This window comes from Styela clava, chromosome 8 (genome assembly GCF_964204865.1).
Source record: "Styela clava chromosome 8, kaStyClav1.hap1.2, whole genome shotgun sequence".
Classification (NCBI taxonomy): Eukaryota; Metazoa; Chordata; class Ascidiacea; order Stolidobranchia; family Styelidae; genus Styela; species Styela clava.
The window spans coordinates 6,902,239-6,910,143 of record NC_135257.1 but is presented as its reverse complement, the minus strand read 5'-3'; the positions used below and the strand labels follow the sequence as shown (position 1 = coordinate 6,910,143).

Genomic DNA, 7,905 nt, shown 5'->3' with positions numbered 1-7,905 from the left:
GTAACTTATCCAGTGTCTCGCATTATATACGGAATTATCGTGAACACGTGGTACGTCGATACAATAATCTACGATAGTTAGTTATTGGACACGTTTAGTGGACATAACGATCGTTTCAATATTATTGGACACGTAGTGGACATAACGATCGTTTCAATATTATGTTGTTGTTCTTGTTCTTTGACACGTTTTTAAAAAGTCGCTTTTCTCTTCGAATACTGGACCAATTGCTTTGAAATTTTCAGTGGTTAAAGATTAATTTTTTTGCTTCTGAATTGTTTTCGAAATCCACTATCTCAAAAATCGACTTTTCCTCTATAGGTGTACTGTGATTTCTGCAGTCAATACAAAAACAAAAATCTGTGCAATTTAAGTTGATTTTGGCACACTTTCATAAATTATTTTGACTATTTTTCTTTGCAGTTTGCCAACTCAAGAACTGATTTGAGGGCCACATGCTTCTTCAGTGAATCATTGTTGGGTGGAGAGTATAATCCTTATGTTTGACAGTGTTAAATAGACGTGCCCTGGTATCATTTACATTCTTCATATCCTCTTCAAATTCCTCAGCTTTATTTATTAATACCTCGTTAACCTCACAAGATCTTCATAGTAGAGGGAAAAAAATGAATTGAAAATCTCAATGAAGTCTCCAACATGAATTTGATGGGCAGTTCCAATTGCAGAAAAGTGCTAAAGTATTTCAATATGAATAGCCCATCTAAGCTGTTTGCAACTATTATGATTCTCATATACCTTTAAGCTTCAAGACTTCTTGTTTAATCCATTTTATAGCACTGATAGCAGCAGGGATCAGAGCCTGCGTTAGGTCGGATTGGTGGAACATTGCCGTTTTCTTTTGTAGTACAGTATCTAAAATAAGGAAGAAAATAATATTTGGAGCAGCATGATTTTAAAAATAGCCCTAAATACTAACTAATACCTTGAATACATAATGCATTTTATCTGATGTACTAAATGAGCGTATATATGCTCATTGCATGTTCTACAGTCCAGCAGTGTTTGCATACCATTACTAGACTATATCTACACTAAATTTTGATATATCACAGTCTGAAATGTCCTATGACAGTATGAGTATGGACTATAGACTATATTTTGAAACATCAACTGTTTGTCTACAACTTCATTTCTCACCTCTCAATCATTTCCAATGCTACCTTTCTTTCCACTCCGGCATAACTTATCATTGCTTCCCAGGTTCTTGTCGACTCTATGAATTTAGATTTAGACCAACCGACATTAGTAAAATTGATTAATTTCTTCTCTTTCACACAACCGTGCATTACAGAAACAGCCATTCATTTCTATTTCCAAATATGCTGTGGCCTATATAGTAGTATAAGTCTGCTGAATAGTCAAGAAGAGTCATTAAATTAATCATAAACATTTCATGCAAGCCAGAAAATATCGTTGTTTGTGACATATTATTCTAGGTCTAGCCTTCCTTGGAGTACCTATTTAACAACGTCTTATGAGCTAGTGCTCAACTAAAATTGCTATTTATGGCAAGGATATACAAGTGTTTAATATCTTACCTATACTTTTCAACACCTCCTTAGAATAACTGGACTAATATTACCGGTAACTGAAAAAAACTATGGAAAGGCTACTCAACGCAAAAGCGAGCAGTTGAGTACATCTGATATTCATCCGACCACTGGGGATCCACCTACAGCTGACTAACTTGACTGTTACGTCGTGCAGAAGTCTGCGTTCATTGGCCCATGATACCGGAAAAGCAGAGAAAATAGGACAGATGGTAACACATATTTATTGTAGTAAAAGCGTCTTTTCTGTAAAACGTGCAACTTTTGGAAGTGGGAACAAGGCAATATTTGTTACTAAATTTCTAAGGAACATTTTAAAATCATTTTCAGGTAGTTACCTGATGTGCGCTACGAAACTGAAAGATAAATGGCCTCGGCTCGCGGCCTAATAGGTATATACAACATACACATACACTATGTTAACTAAACTAAATTATTTTTGCATTCCGTTTTTCTATATATATATATATATACATTGGGATGTTTTTGTGTAACAAAACAAGCCATAGGTAGCCATTCATATGAGGCAGTTTGCTAGATGCCCAAGTAACTTCATTGGTCATTATCAGTTGCAAATTCATTGTTGAAATTCACTCCGGTATTCTATCACCTAACCAATATATTTATTAATTTTACTACATAATCAAATGCGCTGCTAGGTGTATCTAAAATCAGTCTTGTAGCTTATTTTTCAAAATTTTCTCGGGGCGCTTGAGCCCTTAACCCCAGCCGTGCCGTATCGCTATTTTGGTCACTCCCCTTCTCTGGCTTTCTAATATTCTTCTGCTACCTATTTTGGCCCGCGGTCAATTAATTTTGGGAACCCCTGATGTGGATCGTTTGTCAAATACATAACAAATTTTTTTCACAAATAGTCACAAATAGTTTTATCGCTAATAGAATAAAATATTTACCACGCCCTATAATTTCGAAACACCCCTCCTAAAATGAAAAGCTGGGGAACATACTGAATTCATGTCTCATTTCTATCAGGTTTCCGAATTTCGTTTAAATAGCTAGTAGCACATCAGAGACAAACACAGCAGAAAAAAAGCATTGGAGAATTTATGGAGAGCATTGGAGAACATTATGTTTTACTTCTTGCAGAAAATCTCGCATATTTTTCAAGTATGAAGGACTTTCACTGATCACGTGACTTTGTTTATGCCGCCATTTTGGACGCCTTGATTTCTTACTAAGTCGAAACGCAAGTAGGCCTACCAACAACGGTTGTTTGGCATACATTTTCCATTAAAATGAAGAAGCTTATGAATATCTAAAGAAACTGTTAACGGCACATTACCGTATCACGCACCACCAACGAAATGCTGTCCGCAAACACGAGCGAGATGGCTGAGACACCAACCCTTTCTCCTAACAGATGATAACCACCTCGCGCGACGTTCCGGATCTTTTGGAAACCTATGGAATATAACCGAAGATCCGTTTCGTTGTCTATACGTACAACCAACGGCACAACACGAAACAACCATTTTTAACAGCCAAGCAAAACGAATATTGCGACTTGCTACTGAAAGGAGTGAGCGCCTGATCCGAACGTTTTTGCATAAACAGAGTCACGTGATCAGGATTAAGCGAATGGTTTGCTAGATTGCATTTAAATAGGAAGTTTTGGTCGGAAGCTTCAGAATTGCCATGTGACCATGTTCAATGTGTTCTGATATTTGGTGTTTATGGCTTTAAAAATACGTCAAAGTCACATACATTTGGGATTTAACTTGAACTTGAAAACTGATTGAAATCGCTTCAAACATACACAAAAATACATAGGCTACGTTAGAGATTTAATTTCGATTTTAACGCTGTGATTGAAAAATGCGTGCTATGTATTCATGTTTGTCCGAACGCACTCTTCCTGCAGTGTGCTCCAAACTTCTTTATTGCATCAAATCCCAGAGTTTCGTGCATAATTTTGGACGTTAAGATGAAATCCGTTGAATACAGTCCATCACCAGAGAGGTATCATATACAAAATATCGAGAATAAATTCCAGATTGTAGAGATACATATGTATGCCGCATGAGATTGGGACGAGAACACAACGCGCCAAAATGGCGAAACTTCAACAACGGTTGCCAGATTATTGACATACACAATGCTAACAGTGGGGGTCACTGTTTCTCTTCGTCAGTTTCAATGTGCAACATCGATGTTTAAGCGGTTATTTGGTTCCTTCTCTTGGAACATCGACTATTTTTAAATCCGTTTGATTTCTGGTAAAATCACTCCGGCTTCGATGTATTGAATATCGGAATAATTTGCGACCAGTTCTGCATCTCTTTTGCATCCCAGTACTCGTGTTTGTAAACAAATACCACGTCTCCTGTAAGTGAACATTTTTCCTTTTTGAACCAGCGCGGTTCGTAGGGTTTCTCATGAAGGCCTCGTGAAATTTGTTTTGCACCCTCAGCTTCCTTGTGTCTCCTTCGTTCGCGCTGTCTTTCTTCAAGTTCTAATTTGATATTGTTTGCTATGTCCCACTCACCTTCTTCCATTTTTCGCTGGTCGGGTCTTCTTCTCGAGTCTGTGGGCGCTGAGCCATCTACCCACTGATTCAGCATTAAAGAGAACAAAGTAAAGTCATACATCTTCTCCGAATTAGGAGGTAGTGGATTAATTTTCCACAGTAATTGATCACTTCCGTCGTGTTTCGTATCGGAAGATTTCAACTTTTTGCAAGTCACTAAACTGTCCCATCTGCCAAATATTGAATATACTTCCGTTCCAGTTTTGTCAATCACTCTTCCCGAAACTTTTCTGAAATCATCTTTTGAGAAGAGATTGGTTCGTTCCGGTTCGTTTTGCTGAAGTTGAATATGAGGATATAGAAAATGCAACTACTAAGGCCATTTGCTCGGCAGAGTCCTTGCATTCCGCGGCTTTGTCTAGCAACGTGCTGTATTCGAGCTCTTCTGCTAATCGCTGTAATATTGATAAAGGCTCGTTAAAATAAACGGGCAACGGCAGTGTTGTGATATCTCGTCCTATGCAGTTTTTTAAAATACCCCACGCCCACAGGTTTATCCAATGATTTGGTTTAAATAGAATTTTTGTTCTGTAATTCTGTGATTTTGGTGCTCCAGTATTTTCTGAAAATAACGCGTCTGGTGATTTTCATTCGGCTACCAGAATTCTTTCACCAACAAGAAGGCTCCCAGATGCATCTACAAATTCATCTTCGTCATCCAAAATTTCGTCCAGAAAACTCGTCGCCACATGTTTGCAGGCTTTTTCCTGAGATATACATTTATGCAAATCTATGCATTTTATTTTCGCAGCATGGATGAAATCTGAACATTTTTCCAGCATTTCTGAAGAATCTCGACCAAATGATTTAAATTTTTTACATATTTTCCTTAGTCTTGACAAATCCTTATTTTCTTCTATTATTTCAAGCGCTGAATATAAATCGGTCTCGTATTTAAATAATAGTTTGAGGCATTTCTCCAAATTTTCAAACTTTTCTTCGATTTGTAAGAGGTTTGAGAAGACCCTCGTATCAGATAAATCGCACTCTCTAGCGGGGGTCGACTCCATCGCTGTTATCCACCTCTGACAGTCAGCTTCTGATTGAGTAATCAAATCGTAAATTACATTACCCCCTTTAGAAATGACGATGCGGGTACTGCTTTCTTTCTTAATAGAAACCGAAATCAGGTAAATCTTATCGCGGCACGATTCCGGGACATCCTCTGGTGTTAAATTATAAGATAACTGGTTAGCAGTTAAGACAAACCACCTTTTCTGATATCCATTTAAATAATTTGTCCATTTTAATATCCACCCTTCAAGAGAAACCGAATCTGTTCTAAACTGAAACATGATAATGATACTATACGGCATTGAGCGTTGTAAAATATGCGTTTGATGGAGCCAGCTGTGTCGTTCGGATGGCAAAACAAACATTGGTTCGCGCATGTTTGCGTAGTGGTTTTTCAAATTACGTCACTTATTGAATCACCAAATTTAGATCAACAAATATATATCTGATACGCCTATGTCAACAGAATTTTTCTCCAAGTTCAATTTCTCAAATCTCAAGGCCTACCATATTTAATTCAATACTGTAAATGTAATCAATCTTCGGTTGAATTAGGTGAATTTTTATTAAAAACTACATTGTTCCAAATACAATCGCAAGAAAGAAGGACACTAAAGGCCATTCGACAACAAAATAAAATTCTTAAATGTGCTCCACTTCTAGTCTTAGGCTACCAACATTGAATAGCTAAATGTTGATTGGCCGTTTGTTCTGGTCGACACGGACACGCAACCACTAGCTGGCCTTTATTTTCTATATGCTTGACATCATTTATGAAGTCATTACTGATATGTAGTTGTCGATCATACATTCAATTTGGTGACGAACGTCCGTTTTGGTAACCCTAATTAGTAACGACAACTCTTCCTGAAGGATTGATTAGAAAAGAGGTAAATACACGCGAGACTAATTTTGTGTTATGAGTCATAATATTCAAGTCTTTGCTTTTCTATGCGGTTACTCTGTCAAAGAAGGGAGTGACATAAACTTGCTTGCTACTGTTGTGAGAAATCTTGGTATATCGCTGAATATAAAACTAAATATCTGTGCTTTCTTCTTTGCGGTGATTGTATTGTAATTGTATTCTGCTACACATGATTTTAATACATTAGCTGCAACAACATAGCACATTTATTGCTAATAAAAAGCGTATATTTCAGAAAAGTTATGCATTTAATTAAATACGTTCTATGTATCTACTCCGATTATAATTCAGTCCTTCGCTGCATTTAAAAACATCTGTGTATGCCACTCTTGTTAACACGTTTGAAAAGGAAATGTACTGAATTTGCAAAACATGTATTTAGTTATGATGTTTTTCCGCATTAGTATTCTTTCTAATAGATCCCGTGACCTTATAATGAACCATGAATACCGTGGTGTTGAAACGCCGAGAAATATGTAAACACATATCTGCAAAATACCATATAAGGTCGATAGCAACAAAAGTCAAACATAGCAGCAGAAGGTAATAATCATTGACGATAATATCACTAGGTAACTGGTAGTTCAAAAATATGGTAATCGGAGCTAGAAAAGATACGTCCACTATTTGCCATTTACTGCTAGTAAGGTGTGCCATAATGAGACGATTGGTTTGTTTCGAATTCAATATTCCAAAAAACAGAACAAATAAAAATAGATGGTTTTCAACTAATCCGGATTGCTTCACAATGACCAATGTAATGAATATTAAAAAAAATATTGTAATCGAAGGTGATTTGATGCTTGCGAGTGCGATTGAAGATCTATTGGAACCTTTACCGTTCTTATTTATGATAATATGAACAAAACGAAATAACGTAATGGAACTCCCGCAAAATACCATAAAGACCGGCAAAGTATTGATAGGCAAAGCCCCAACTGGTAGCACCATTTCCCATAATTGTCCTCCAAGTGCAGCAGTAATTAAAAGTAAAATTTCACTAGAAACTAGAATTTCAGCCACATCAATTTTCATAACATGAAGCGTACCAGTTGCGTATGACACCCAATGACCACAATAGAACAAAACTAATGAGCACACAATCATACTAAATGCTAAATACGGAGAATTTCCTAAGAGGAATGTACAAGACATGGTTATTCCGATAAATACTCCAGATAAGGAATCACATGCATGATCGACATAATCTCCGATCGGCGATACGCTTCCTGTTCTTCTGTCCTGCATTCCATCGAATATGTCCAGCGTTTGAGCTGCGAACATTGCTATCGCATTGACAATATATACCCAGGATGGCGCGGCTTCTTTACCATATGATGTATAAAATAGCATCATTAGCGTTCCAAATGCATTGACAAATAAACCGACTAAGGTTATTGCATTGACTGGAATCCACACAGGAAAGTATTTTATCAGCCATTCCCAGAATGGTTCAATGTACTTTTCCACGGTACAAGTTCCCTGCACGCTCTCCTTGTACTTATCCAGACGCTTAAGTTGTGCTTCATTTAGAATGTACATTCTATCTATCCTGAAGGTGTGTTGAAAGCTATCGAACTACAACAACAGTAGACAAATAAAATAATTGACGGCAACTGATGAAAAATAATGAAAAGTAAGATAATTTAATGTTACATAAATATCGCTGGGGTTAGAATTCGCTGATAATATTTGTCTGCATTGATCCCTTTATTGTTTTAATTTCCAAAGCCCCAGCATGTATGAGATCGACATGTATCATCACAATGCTTACAAGTTTTTAAAGCCCGATTAGAGGGGTTTCCTCGGCACTAACCGATACAAATTGCACAAAAGACTACAAATCT

The 7,905-nt window shown here is 36.9% G+C and overlaps 1 long non-coding RNA gene and 1 pseudogene across 2 annotated transcripts; both read right to left on the bottom strand.

Annotated features, from left to right (window-relative positions):
- Positions 1 to 264: 264 nt before the first annotated feature.
- LOC144425744 (uncharacterized) lies at positions 265 to 1,901 on the bottom strand. 2 transcript variants are annotated; one of them, XR_013477620.1, is made up of 3 exons: positions 1,159 to 1,901; positions 757 to 873; positions 265 to 335 (listed from the first exon to the last, which is right to left on the bottom strand). It is a non-coding gene; the product is annotated as an uncharacterized LOC144425744 (long non-coding RNA). The 2 variants fall into 2 exon arrangements; XR_013477619.1 differs by having other exon boundaries at positions 274 to 873; positions 1,159 to 1,897.
- Positions 1,902 to 6,240: 4,339 nt separating this feature from the next.
- On the bottom strand, positions 6,241 to 7,689 carry LOC120346670 (cholinephosphotransferase 1 pseudogene; annotated as a pseudogene).
- Positions 7,690 to 7,905: the final 216 nt, after the last annotated feature.